Raw genomic sequence first — 14790 nt, 5'->3', positions numbered from 1 at the left:
TGGGGAAGGGGAGCTTAAACAAGTAAAACTTGCCAAGGAGCGGGGGAGGGGAGGAGTTTGCCCAGGAGGCGAGGCTGCTAGGAACTGCTCTTGAGCTCCGGGAGCCAAGCCTGAGGCTGGGGCTAGCATTTCCTTCCTCTGCCCCCCTCTGTTTGGGGACAGACTGACACTACAAGGCAGACATGAGGCAGAGGCCCCAGAAGGCTGCTCCTAGCCAGTGCCCTGCAGCATGCAGCCAGGGACTAGAAGTAATTGGACTCTGAGGGGACTTCGGGAGATAACTGAATTCCTGCCAGGGACAGAAGGATTTCCCAGGAGTGGGGGCTCCTTTATGGGGCAAAGGGACAAGAAACCCAAAGGGTATGTCTACAATGCCATTAAAAAACCTGCAGTGCCAAGTCTCAAAGCCTGGGTCAGCTGACCTGGGCTCACGGGGGGGTTGGGCTCACAGGGAGCCCAAACATTTACACAGCTGTCTTTAGCCCCCCTGAACCCAACTCAACTGACCTGGGCCAGCTGTTGCTGTGCTGTGGCTCTTTTACTGCAGTATAAACATAGCCAAAGAGACTACACCGAGCCCAGGCTCAGAGTCAGCCAACTGCAAGTCAAGAAAATGGTCAGGGATGGCCTAGATAATACTTAGTCCTGCCTTGAGTCTCTTCCAGTCCTGTGATTCTAAGAAAACAGAACTTGAGTAGTGTTCTCATTGAGATCAGTTGTGCTGTTGTTCAGTAGGGAGAGGTCAGGTCTCAGGTATACATTGTATATATCTTATATAAATTTAAGAGGGATGGGTGAGGAAATATCTTTTACTGGACCAACTTCTGTTGGTGGAAAAGACAAGCTTTTGAGCTCTACTGAACTCTTCTTCCTGTTTGGAAAATTTGATAGTCAGTTACCTACTTGAGCCTTGGTAACTTTTTAAAAAGCGAGCGCCACCTTGTGATCTAAGGGAATTAATGCTGCTCGTACAGTGCTGCTTTATTTGCTCATTGTTAGAGGCAAATCAATGATACGTGTGTATCATCTTGCTTAGAAAAGTTTGTGCAGATCAAAATATGCAATCATGTAAATGTATTGTAAATACTGGAAAGGATACAATAAAGCAGGCAGTTTTATGATGTGCTAGGATTGTCCCAAAATGTTAAAAAAACAAAAAGTTGTTACAAATATCTGGGTGCATATCATGATGGGACAACTCAGGGTGACTATTTTTATGCTTTATTGGAAATTGTAAAAACAGTCAAAAGCCAAATGAGACACTGCTTCAGCTACTGATGCTGTTTATCCAGATGGTGATCGCAACTGGAACATGCAACTCCTTCACAGTCCTTAAGAAAAGCCATTGTAAATTTTGACTTTAACACATTTATTCTCATTGGATGGATTTCAAGTTGTCTTTATAATCACTTCATTTGTCGTTAAGTAATCGCAACTCTTCTCTGTACTAGTAAACGTTATCTAGAGTGTATAAGTCTTGCAATGGAAATAGCGAGACTAGTATGCTAAATAGTTGGTTTGTTTTCACTAACTATACTGAATGTAAAGGAGCCAGATTGCACAACAGCAAGCAAGTTAACTGATCCTTAAAAGGAGACCGTCAACTTGAAATCTGGTCAGCTGTAAAAAGTGAATTTAAAAGGAGCTTCAAAAGCTACACCTGCCCCTAAGTCACCCTAACAATGTTTCCAATCCACAGCCACAAGTGTGGTGTTACAATCAGGTTTTCCTCTTTTTTTTTTTTTTTCCTTTGCTTGGCTTTTTAATATTTTTCATTCCTGAGATACCCCATGCAAACAGGGACAACTGGCTAAATGCATATAATCAGTTTTCACTGTTTATAGAGTCAAAGCACTGAGGTTCTCCCCACCCCACCCCTTTCATGTCTCTGGTACATGAACATCACATGTTATTTACAACACTATCCATTTAAACGACATTTTCCCAACTCGTGTTCCTTTAATTTTACTTTCTTGAGTGTTTAACATCAGAATGTTTCCTCTGGATTTCAGACTGAAGAAATGCCATAAAAACCTATTTGACCGAATAAAAAAATGGCCCACAGGAAATTAAAAATTATACTCTCTGGCATATGCATGCTTCACTCATGAAGTGCAGATACAGTGACTGTGCTTAAGAAGCCCATACAGAGATCCATTGCACCGCTGAGTCCTGGGACTTATTGCTTTGTGCTAGAGGGAAAAGTGACTTGGGATCCCAGACTTTGTGAAACGCAGTACTTGCATAATCATGAATCCTCTCCTGTTTATCTCTGTTTTTGATCTAATATTCATGGGTTGGGGTGGGAAATCTCAAGTTTCACACACATTCTCTAACAGAAGACAAGTATATTGTCAAGCCACAACTGTGGCCTCCTCCTGAGCGCTTAAACAAAGACAGCCTTTTACATCTCTGGTGATCCATGGAATGGGGTATTGTGAAATGTCCCTGCTGCTAATGCACTGTGAGGTGAGCAACCACCTGGACTGCTTACTGCAATCAGCTACAAAAATGGGCGAAAAACAAAGTGATTGTGTCGTCCTTCCCACTCTGGAAAGAAAGAACCTTATCCAAAGATGGTGTGGGGAGGGGGCTATTAACACAGGGAGGTCAAACTCCATTCTGTGGAGAGCGCTGCATTACAGCTATGGGCCCTACAAAATTAGAATCATGAACTACCATCCCTCCACAATAGCTATGCCCCACTGATAACAATAGCTTCATCCTGAGAGGAGTTGCAGGTGCTTAGCAGCTCGCAGGGTCAGCCCCCACAGAAGGTTTGCCCCGAGAGCAAGTATAAAAATGTGGCCTATATCTAGTCACTCTATATTTTTAGAGCCAGATCCTGGGCTCAGTTTTGCAGGGCCAACTTCTGTTGACTTCAGTGGGAGTTGCAACTGTGTTAAGGCCTGATCCAGTTCTACTGACTTCCGTGGATTTTGCAACAGGTTCTGTGTTCAGAATTGACCATTAGCAAAGCTACTATTGCATTCAAAATCACTTAGGGCTTGTCTCAACAGTTCTTGTGCTGCAGATAGAGTTTAAAGCAATACAACTCTCTCTATTGTTGCCAGAGCCTTACTGGTATACAGGTACTTATGTAGCACTCAAGTTAAAACAGGTATGTAAAAGTATTTTCATGTGAATGTTTTGTTTAAGAACTAAATGGAATGCCAGGGCTGTATTTTCCTGGACCCTGTCCCTTTAAGGATTAGAGCCGTACTGCAAAGGTCCGAGGGGAGCCAGCTTGAGGGAGCAGGGATGTGGTCACTGCAGTGTGGTATGCTCCTGTAGGACTCCTGAAATAGTTTTGTGCAAGCTGGATTTTTTGTACTTGTTTTCATAGAATCATAGAATATAAGGGTTGGAAGGGACCCCAGAAGGTCATCTAGTCCAACCCCCTGCTCAAAGCAGGACCAATTCCCAGTTAAATCATCCCAGCCAGGGCTTTGTCAAGCCTGACCTTAAAAACCTCTAAGGAAGGAGATTCTACCACCTCCCTAGGTAACGCATTCCAGTGTTTCACCACCCTCTTAGTGAAAAAGTTTTTCCTAATATCCAATCTAAACCTCCCCCACTGCAGCTTGAGACCATTACTCCTCGTTCTGTCATCTGATACCATTGAGAACAGTCTAGAGCCATCCTCTTTGGAACCCCCTTTCAGGTAGTTGAAAGCAGCTATCAAATCCCCCCTCATTCTTCTCTTCTGCAGGCTAAACAATCCCAGCTCCCTCAGCCTCTCCTCATAACTCATGTGTTCCAGCCCCCTAATCATTTTTGTTGCCCTTCGCTGGACTCTCTCCAATTTATCCACATCCTTCTTGAAGTGTGGGGCCCAAAACTGGACACAGTACTCCAGATGAGGCCTCACCAATGTCGAATAGAGGGGAACGATCACGTCCCTCGATCTGCTCGCTATGCCCCTACTTATACATCCCAAAATGCCATTGGCCTTCTTGGCAACAAGGGCACACTGCTGACTCAGTTTTCTGGGGTAATTTTTACTTATGGCAAAAGCTTCATAAAATGCTCCTGTTTTAAACTGTCCCTGGCCTGTCAGTATCATTGCTAAATTGAGGGGAATAAGTTATTCCAATAGAGGTATAACTGTCTACGCTGCAGAGCTTGTGCACTTTAGCTCTGTTAGGCCATGTCTATCTGTGCAGGGGTGCAGCTGTTCTGATGCAGCTGCAGCACGTCTGCTGAAACCGCTCTACGCCGACATAGCGCTGTGCACATGAATGGTTATATCGTAACTTACGTCGCTCAGGGGGGTGGTTTATTCAGAAGTGAGTGGGTAATTTCCATGTTTGTTCACGCCCTTCTGTTGAGACTGCCAATGTCTGCAATGTGGCTAGAGAGACCACTTGGCAGAAAACTTTCAAAGTATTTTTTTCCTGAAAACTGGCTTTTTTTATTTCTAATTTTGTCTGTGACTTGTCCATGTTATTTTCATTTCTCATGAAAAATGTTCTGCATTCTTGGATCTTTAAAATTTTTTGAAAGTTTGGAAACTAGCATTTGTGGAAACTCTTTTTCAAAGTAAAGTATCTTTTTAAGCGTTGAAACAAAAACAACTTTTAACATCTTGAAAACTTCCACAAAAACTTCTCATTTTGCCACCAGCTCATTTTGCCACCAGCTCATTTTGCCACATGAATGGTTATATCGTAACTTACGTCGCTCAGGGGGGTGGTTTATTCAGAAGTGAGTGGGTAATTTCCATGTTTGTTCACGCCCTTCTGTTGAGACTGCCAATGTCTGCAATGTGGCTAGAGAGACCACTTGGCAGAAAACTTTCAAAGTATTTTTTTCCTGAAAACTGGCTTTTTTTATTTCTAATTTTGTCTGTGACTTGTCCATGTTATTTTCATTTCTCATGAAAAATGTTCTGCATTCTTGGATCTTTAAAATTTTTTGAAAGTTTGGAAACTAGCATTTGTGGAAACTCTTTTTCAAAGTAAAGTATCTTTTTAAGCGTTGAAACAAAAACAACTTTTAACATCTTGAAAACTTCCACAAAAACTTCTCATTTTGCCACCAGCTCTACCAACAATTCACTTCAGATAGGCCACTTACAGCTATCTGAGGATAACTATGAACTGGATTTGAAGCGTTGACCAAGAGGTGAAAGGCTCTGTATCCCATTCATATTCACCTAAGCATGTCCTCTGACTTTTTGCACACACACTGGGGCATTTTTCTCTCCAAAATGGCCCCAGATATTGTAGCATAGTTAGTTAGGCTTTATTTAATAAAGTTAGGCTTTATTTTTTAAAAATTTATTCATCATAGGCCAAACTCATAGGTACTTATTCAGGTACAGGCATGCTGCAATTCTCCAAAAAGGGCCATAGTTTTGGAGTTAAATGTACCCACACACAACCACAGCATATATCATTTGAAAGCTTATTTTATGTACATTTAGATGAGGTATGATGTGGAGCTGTCCAATGGTGCTGTAAGCCTGTAGGTGAGGTGAAATGATGGTACCAAAATGAGAAAATAGTTTTTTGCACAGTTTCAGAAACACTGCAACATGACTGACTACAGTTCTTACTCCTGAAGTTAATTTCAACATCTTAATATGGTGTTAAGTGATCACAGCTACCAAAGGACAATGTATTAAAAGATTTTTATTGGTTTTGCATAGGCAAGTATTTTGAGAAATAATTAAGCTGCTTAACATATAGCAAAGTGGCAAATATCAACATTTAGCAATATACTAATGTGAAATATATTCACATCACATTCTTAATTGTCAAAGCATCTCACAAATGATTATAATTTTCTATATTTTAAATTGAAATTTACTGAGCAGATCAGTCTCACACTGAAGGTTGTGAACCAGTAGCAGTAAATTGCATGCCCAGAGTTTGTACTGCATAATGGGTAGATATAAACGTACATGAATTCCTAATGTAATGCTTTGCTACATACAACATAGCATCTAGTCTGCCTGGTAGAAGGTTTTAATTTAATTTTAATTTGTAATTGTCTATGCATGCAGTACTAGTCTTTGAAATATTCTAGAAACTAGCTTTTTAATTCAGTGATGCTTATGCACAGGTTAGTATTAGAGAGGACAAAACAGTGGGCTTCAGTTAAAGTGCTCACTAAACAAAAATGACAATTCTGAAAGTAATTAAGCACAAATTATGTTAGATATGTCTGTATATTTGTACAAAATGGAAAGTGTGGTGGTAATGCTAACAACATGCTTTGGGAATCTTACCTTTACAGGAAAGTTACAGTAGAAAGACATTCACGATACAAGCCGCTTAAACCGTACATCAAGGAGGAAAAAGCTCTCAAACTTTGAAAACTGTGTTATTTCACAATAAAAGCAAAAGAATGCAAAACTGTCAAAAGCTGCTAGTGCTGGACAGAATTCTGTGATGCTGGCAGCAGAAGCCAGGAGAGATTAACTGTATTGGTGGCTGCTGAATGAGTTTTTCTAGTTTTGCAAATCATCTAATACTCCTATCACAGGGATTGCTTTCAGAACTACTCAAGCAAGTTGAATTTGGCATGTTTGAGTTTAACTCAGGAAAGACACTGAATTTGATCAGATTCAATCATGTTCACCTGCTTCTATAGCCACCAGAAGGAGCATGTTCTCCAGTGCTTGGTCCTGTTGTTGTTTGTTTGCTTGAGGAAAAATAGAAACATTTTGAGAGAGCAACCATCTAAGGGAGGCAGCTCTCCAAACAGGAAATCACATGTTATTGTCCAGAATACCCGTGAAAGACTTAAACTGCACCCTTGGCAATCGTCACTTACCATGCCTTTCTTTCTACTTGAGTAAAATGAATCTTAAATCAAAACTATCTGGTTACACTGCAACAATAGTCACCTTTTGTCATTTCATTTTATCAGCTGATTGAAGAGAGAGACAATGATGTTGTAGCTTTGTAGCAGCTTGGAGAGAATAAAACCGTACTTCTCTCGGATGTAGAAACTGCAAGCTACTCCAGAAGCAAATTACAGGCAAGTATAGAAAAACACTGTCATAAATGTAAAGGGAAGGGTAAACCCTTTTAAAATCCCTCCTGGCCAGAGGAAAAATCCTCTCACCTGTAAAGGGTTAAGAAGCTAAAGGTAACCTCGCTGGCACCTGACCAAAATGACCAATGAGGAGACAAGATACTTTCAAAAGCTGGGAGGAGGGAGAGAAACAAAGGGTCTGTGTCTGTTGGTATGCTGCTTTGCCGGGGATAGAACAGGAATGGAGTCTTAGAACTTTTAGTAAGTAATCTAGCTAGGTATGCATTAGATTATGATTTCTTTAAATGGCTGAGAAAAGAATTGTGCTGAATAGAATGACTATTTCTGTCTGTGTGTCTTTTTTGTAACTTAAGGTTTTGCCTAGAGGGATTCTCTATGTTTTGAATCTAATTACCCTGTAAGGTACCTACCATCCTGATTTTACAGGGGTGATTCCTTTACTCCTATTTACTTCTATTTCTATTAAAAGTCTTCTTGTAAGAAAACTGAATGCTTTTTCATTGTTCTCACATCCAAGGGTTTGGGTCTGTGGTCACCTATGCAAATTGGTGAGGATTTTTACCAAACCTTTCCCAGGAAGTGGGGTGCAAGGGTTGGGAGGATTTTGGGGGGAAAGACGTGTCCAAACTACGTTTCCCAGTAAACCCAGTTAGAGTTTGGTGGTGGCAGTGGTTATTCCAAGGACAAAGGATAAAATTAATTTGTACCTTGGGGAAGTTTTAACCTAAGCTGGTAAAAGTAAGCTTAGGAGGTTTTCATGCAGGTCCCCACATCTGTACCCTAGAGTTCAGAGTGGGGGAGGAACCTTGACAAACACTGATTCTGCAATTTCATCCCATGGACAAGGCAAGCCTACCACTGTTCTGTGCAGCACAATGCCATTAGCTGATGTCATCCAAGCTGCCAGCTGTCTGAATCAGGAACTTAAGTCATCCAAGTGTTTTGTGATGTTCTCCTGGAAAGTGAGCCTGATGAACAGCTTTCAAAAGAACAAGTGTTTTTTGTATAATGTCTCGTCAATCCTTCAGTCTGAAATAGCCAAAATGAAAGCTTCAGAATATTATACAAAGCCATATCATCCTTCAGAAGACCTTCAAAGAAGGTGCCTCTGAAATGCAGAGTGCATAGTATTTAACAGTTCTAAGATTATCACATCACTGCACATAAGCCTGGCTGCCCAGCTACACCCTGAATCTGGGTCTCACAGTTTAATTTAATACTACACCTTCATGGATTCTGCATCAATGATGATGACTGGAGATAGTCTATCATTAGTGCTGCAAAATCTGAAGTAGTCTTCAGGGAGGTGTGTTCTTCATGGGTGAGATTTCCAGCAGCCTGAAGAAAACATAGTTATCTATGTAGAAATGTAGAATGTAGAAACCACCGATGAAAAGAATACATTCCACTCAGTGACTAGAGTGGTATTTCAAGAACAGTCTGCAAATAGTCCAGCATCACAAGAAATATCATTGTAGCATGGGAAAGAAGTCACACACTTTCCCCGGGCAAACAGAGTCTCTTATGTAGCATATGAAAAACCTAGAACATATCCAGAACCGGCTTGCCATGGAAAAAGCACTTGAGAAAATAAATTAGGTTCATTTGTAGATAAACAGGTCTGAGATCTCTCCTGGTGGTGGGGGTTTTTTTGTTTGTTTGTTTTTTTTGGGTCTTTTAAAGACTACTACCTTGTGATGTCCTACCAATACGAAATGACATTTGATATTGTTAATCAGTTGATTCCATTTTGGACTGGTTTCAATCACAAGCTTGCAACAAAGAGCAGCTACACAGCAGTTGCATATACACCTTTTCTGGAGATCAAATCAAACCAACTGACAGAGCCACAGTCCATACTACAATGCTGAAATGTCAGCAGCTGTAGAACATTAGCATGCTGCTTGGACCATGAATCAGCCGCTCTATCTGTTGCCCAGCAAGTGGTATGGACTATCCCAAATTAACTTAGTACCAATGGGATTCACCCGGGTGGTCTTCATACCCTGTGTTGTTTCATTGCACATATTGGGGAAATTTTGGGGATGGTTAGATCATCTTGTTGATTCTGGTGTGTAGGCAGCTTATACTACAAGCAAATACTTGGTCGTAAGTAATTCAGCTGTGCTCTTTGTGGCTTGACTCTCTGGCATTTGAGGCAACTGTGCGCTCTGAAACGTTATTCATTTGCCAAGTGGTGTGAGCAGGGAGGAGGTACTCGTATAGTTCCAGCATTTGTCTGGCAAGTGTTAGCTGACACTCAAAAGGTGTCATTAAAGAACTTGATGCTGTAACCCAGCATATGCTACCACTACTGGAGGAATTTCAGACCTGGGGGGTATGCCCAGTTTCCTACATTCAAGTTCTGGGATCACTTTCTCCAGGTTTTGCAGATACTACGTCTAAATGGCTGAGTCAGAGGATGATTTGGAAATTTCTGTGACTGGCTAGCCAACTACAAAAGCAGTTTCTCCTCCCTTGGTGTTCACACCTCAACTGCTAGAAGAAGGCCTCATCCTCCCTAATTGAACTAACCTCATTATCCCTAGCCTGATTCTTTCTTGCATATTTATACCTGCCTCTGGAAATTTCCACTACATGCATCCAGTGGCGTGGGTACTCACCCACGAAAGCTCATGCTCCAATACGCCTGTTAGTCTATAAGGTGCCACAGGACTTTTTGCTGATTTTACAAATCCAGACCAACATGACTACCCCTCTGAAGTTTGACACCAGGCAAGGCACTGCATTTAGCCGTATGAGTGGAAATCCATCAACCTCATGAAGAAACTTGCACAAGTACAGACAGATATCATCTTCCTTTCCAAATGCAAACAGATGGACATCATACCAAATGGACTGAAGGTGAAAAATCCATTGCTAGCTACATACTACACAGACCATAGTGAGAGATTATGCCATACACTATCAAAGAAACCGATCAGCATCCTATACAGCAACTATCCTATCCTATCCCTACACTAACACTGGAACAAATCAACATATCCTTAGAGCCCCGACCAGGGTTATTCTATCTACTACCCAAGATCCCTGGGTAGTAGAAACCCTGGACACACCGGCATTGGTACTCTCACTGAAGGACTGTCAGGATATTTGGACTCTCTACTCAGTCCTTACGCCACCAGCACTCCCAGTTATCTCTGTGACACCACTGATTTCCTGAGTAAACTACAATGCATCGGTGATCTTCCAGAAAACACCATCCTAGCCACCATGGATGTAGAGGATCTCTACACAAACATCCCACATGCAGATGGAATACAAGTTGTCAGGAACAGTATCCCTGATGAGGCCACAGCACAACTGGTTGCTGAGCTCTGTGACTTTATCCTCACGCACAATTATTTTAAATTTGGTGACAATCTATACCTCCAGACCAGTGACACCGCTATGGGCACCCGCATGGCCCCACAATATGCCAACATTTTTACGGCTGACCTGGAACAACGCTTCCTCAGCTCTCGTCCACTCATGCCCCTTCTCTAGCTACGCTACATTGATGACATCTTCATCATCTGGACCCATGGGAAGGAAACCCTGGAAGAATTCCACCATGATTTCAACAGCTTCCACCCCACCATCAACCTCAGCCTGGACCAATCTACATGGGAGGTCCACTTCCTAGACACCACGGTGCAAATAAGTGACGGTCACGTTAACACCACCCTATACCAAAAACCCACCGACTGCTATCCCTACCTTCATGCCTCCAGCTTCCACCCCGGACACACCACGCGATCCATTGTCTACAGCCAAGCGCTGAGGTACAACCGCATTTGGTCCAACCCCTCAGACAGAGACCAACATCTACAAGATCTTCACCAAGCATTCTCAAAACTACGATATCCACATGAGGAAATAAGAAAACAGAACAACAGAGCCAGACGTGTACCCAGAAGCCTCCTGCTGCAAGACAAGCCCAAGAAAGAAACCAACAGAACTCCACTGGCCATCACACACAGTCCTAAGCTAAAACCTCTCCAACGCATCATCAGTGATCCACAACCCATCCTGGACAACAATCCCTCACTTTCACAGGCTTTGGGAGGCAGGCCTGTCCTCGTCCACAGACAACCTGCCAACCTGAAGCATATTCTCATCAGCAACTACATACCACACCATAGTAACTCTAACTCAGGAACCAATCCATGCAACAAACCGCGATGCCAACTCTGCCCACATATCTACACCAGTGACACCATCACAGGACCTAACCAGATCAGCCACACCATCACCGGTTCATTCACCTGCACGTCCACCAATGTAATATATGCCATCATGTGCCAGCAATGCCTCTCTGCTATGTACATCGGCCAAACTGGACAGGCCCTACGTTAAAGGATAAATGGACACAAATCAGATATTAGGAACGGCAATATACAAAAACCTGTAGGAGGACACTTCAACCTCCCTGGACACACAATAGCAGATTTAAAGGTAGCCATCCTGCAGCAAAAAAACTTCAGGACCAGACTTCAAAGAGAAACTGCTGAGCTTCAGTTCATTTGCAAATTTGACACCATCAGCTCAGGATTAAACAAAGACTGAATGGCTAGCCAACTACAAAAGCAGTTTCTCCTCCCTTGGTGTTCACATGTCAGCTGCTAGAAGAGGGCCTCATCCTCCCTGATTGAACTAACCTCGTTATCCCTAGCCTGTTTCTTGCTTGCATATTTATACCTGCCTCTGGAAATTACCACTACATGCATCCAATGAAGTGGGTACTCACCCATGAAAGCTCATGCTCCAATACGTCTGTTAGTCTATAAGGTGCCACGGGACTCTTTGCCGCTTTACAGATCCAGACTAACACAGCTACCCCTCTGAAGCTTGGAAATTTCTCTCTCTCTCTCTCTTTGCCCCTCCCTCCGCCCCCCCACCCCGCATGCATTTCCATACTTCTTACTGCAAAGAGGCTCAACTATGCCAAGTGGATACCAGTCTACATTCTTGATAAATCTTCCTACACAGAACTGTGTATCTGCCAAGGCAGTGAAGACTATGGTAACCCATACACTCTGACAGATCATAACGATGAACAAGATATTGACTAGAAATATACCAATCTATTACATTTCAATGATACTTGAATTATTATTAGACTTATATAAATAAATTATTAGACTTTGTTTTAGCTGTGACCTCAAATTCTCAAAGATCCCATTTTATGTCTTGAAATAATAGTCATTGAACTAAAGAACAATGACCCCATCTACAGGTCAAAATGGCTGCTTTGAAATATTTGTATCAGTTTATATCTGTTTCTATGGTAATGGCACCACTTGACAGATCCATATCATCCTCATCTTAATGTAGAGGTAATAAATTTTCAAATGACTCTTATGGGGGGGGGGGGTGTGAGGGGTGGAGAGGGTACATTATCAACCAAATCAGTGATGTCTGTGGCTCACCTAGTAAATTTTGAATTTCATTGTTAATAGTGGTTCATCTGAGAGAGAACTAGGTGGAGACCTCACAACGTGATTCAATAAAAAATATTAGCAGAGCTGGTTTATAATTTTCCAACAAAATGACTTTTTGACAGTTTCAGGTTTTGACATTTTCAATTAATGTTTTTCTGATTTATGAAAAACTTTTGAGAGAATTTCATCATCTTGGATGTGGAGGGGGGAGGGGGACCCAGAGGCAGAGGATGACTCAGAGGTCAGAGATGCATGCAGCCAGGAGCTCTTTTCTACCCCAGAGGAGGCTAGCCAGTCACAGCTGTCAGATGCTGGTGAAGCGCAAACAGGAGAGGAGACCCCTGGTAGGTGGATCTGATTTTGGGAATTGCTGAAGCGAGTTGTTGGGGGCAGGAGGTTTGCAGAAAGCAGACTTGTGTCTCTGTGATGCACACACCACCACATGCCTAGTCTGAGTGGCTGAACAGGCTGTTGATTGACTCCCTCACTTCCCGGGAATCTCTCTCAGATCTCCAGGAAACTCTCATGGAGATACTGGGCAAACCACTGCTCACCCTCAGCAGCGAGATATCTTCCATAATGATCACATCCTGTGAAAAGTGTGGGGACAGGAATGATTATCAGGCCCCTCCTACAGTGCTGGCTCTTCCCAAGAGCCACGTGCCCAGTGAACAGCAGCATCCATGATTTACCCTGCCCCTGTGGCTAATCACCAGTTTGGGGGACTTGTGGTTCATGTGTGGTTGCCTGGGGTCAGCCTGTTAGTGGACAGGTGTGTGAGTACTGGCTGTGTTTTAAATCACTGAATCAGTGTTCTGTTGCAAACAATACTGCTTCTGTAAAATGTTGCATTTAAACTTCACAGAGATGACCCTCTTTGTTATCTGCAGCTGAATGGCTGTGCAGAATTAGAAAGTGGCCAAGAAGAACTAAGGAGGACTTTCTGCGTGAGGTTATGATGCACTCCGCGGCCAAGAAGGAGGAATTGAAGGAGTAGCGGGACAGCGAGACGAGGGACTGAAACGAGAATGTGGCATGCCAGAAAGAAGCCACGGAGCGGCTCTTAAACGTTATGGAGCGCCAAGCAGACACGCTTCAGGCGATACTAGCTCTGCAAACTGAGCAGCTCCGTGCCTGCCCTCCCCTGCAGCCACTGTCTCAAAACTCTTTCCCATGTTCCCCCCAGACACCGCCAACACACTTTTATCAACCTCCTGGCTCCAGTCTCTACCCGCAGCATTCCACTCCTCCCCCCTCACAGACCAGCACTGTGGACTCCCACTACCCACTGCACTCAACACCCATCCCTCTGCAGTTTGGCCCTGCTGAAGTACAGCACCCGCTGCACTGTACTCCAGAGGAAAAGGATGGACATGATCCCTGGACATACTCAAATCTCTAGTTGTCCCAGGACCCCACCTCCTCCTGAGACCTTCCCTTCCCCCATACTCCTCACTGCTGAGGGGTTGTTTTTTGGGTTTGACTCTCTCCGCCGGTGGTTGTTTTTTAATAAAAAAAATTGTGTTGGTTTGAAAGCAAACAGAGCCCTGCGAAGCAACAGACAATAATGTTAAACCTTCATATTTCATCGTCTGCACCAGTCACCTCCTAGCATTACAAGCACTGCACTCCCGAGCATCGCAACAAATATTAGTGGCTTTCAGCTGCAAATTGCTGCCTCAAGGCATCCCTGATCCTTACGGCCCCACACTGTGCCCCTCTAATAGCCCTGCTCTCTGGCTGTTCAAACTCCAGGCGCTGAGCCTCTGCAGTCCAGCCCTGAGTGAAGCTTTCACCCTTCCCTTCACAAATATTATGGCGCGTACAACACATGGCTATAAACATAGGAATATTGTCATTGGCCAGGGTCAGCTTCCCATATAGGCAGTGCCAGCAGGCCTTTAAATGGCCAAAAGCACACTCAACAGTCATTCTGCACTTGCTCAGCCTATTGTTGAACCGCTCCTTGCTGCTGTCAAGTTGCCCCATATATGGCTTCATAAGCCATGGCATTAGGGGTAGGCAGGATCTCCCAGGATCACAATGGGCATTTCAACTTCCCCTTCCAGTGATCTTCTGGTCTGGGAAGAAAGTCCCTGCGTGCAGCTTCCTGAACAAGCCAGTGTTCCGAAAGATGTGTGCATCATGCACCTTTCCAGACCAGCTTGTGTTAATGTCTGTGAAATGCTCACGGTGATCCACTGAGAACCATTGAGAAATACCCCTTGTGATTAATGTCCTCGGGGGCTAGGTGGTCTGGTGCCAGAATTGGAATGTGTGTGCCATCTATCACCCCTCCGCAGTTAGGGAAGCCCATTTTTGCAAAGCCATCTGCAGT

At 43.3% G+C, this 14790-nt stretch overlaps 1 protein-coding gene across 2 annotated transcripts in view; it reads right to left on the bottom strand.

Moving 5' to 3' along the window:
• SCRN1 (secernin 1) overlaps positions 1–14790 on the bottom strand; it is a 171319-nt gene that overhangs the window by 20876 nt on the left and 135653 nt on the right. Inside the window, exon 9 of one of the 2 annotated variants that reach the window (XM_048838488.2) lies at positions 5621–8037. The exons of the other annotated variant lie outside the window; for it this stretch is intronic. The gene's annotated coding sequence lies outside the window, so the exon portion shown is untranslated. Of the gene's footprint in view, positions 1–5620; positions 8038–14790 lie in introns of those variants that run through there. 2 annotated transcript variants of the gene reach the window in all.

The sequence above is a fragment of the Caretta caretta genome, chromosome 2 (genome assembly GCF_965140235.1).
Source record: "Caretta caretta isolate rCarCar2 chromosome 2, rCarCar1.hap1, whole genome shotgun sequence".
Taxonomy (NCBI): domain Eukaryota; kingdom Metazoa; phylum Chordata; order Testudines; family Cheloniidae; genus Caretta; species Caretta caretta.
The sequence above is the reverse complement of the archived record's forward strand: the minus strand, read 5'-3'. Positions and strand labels throughout refer to the sequence as shown.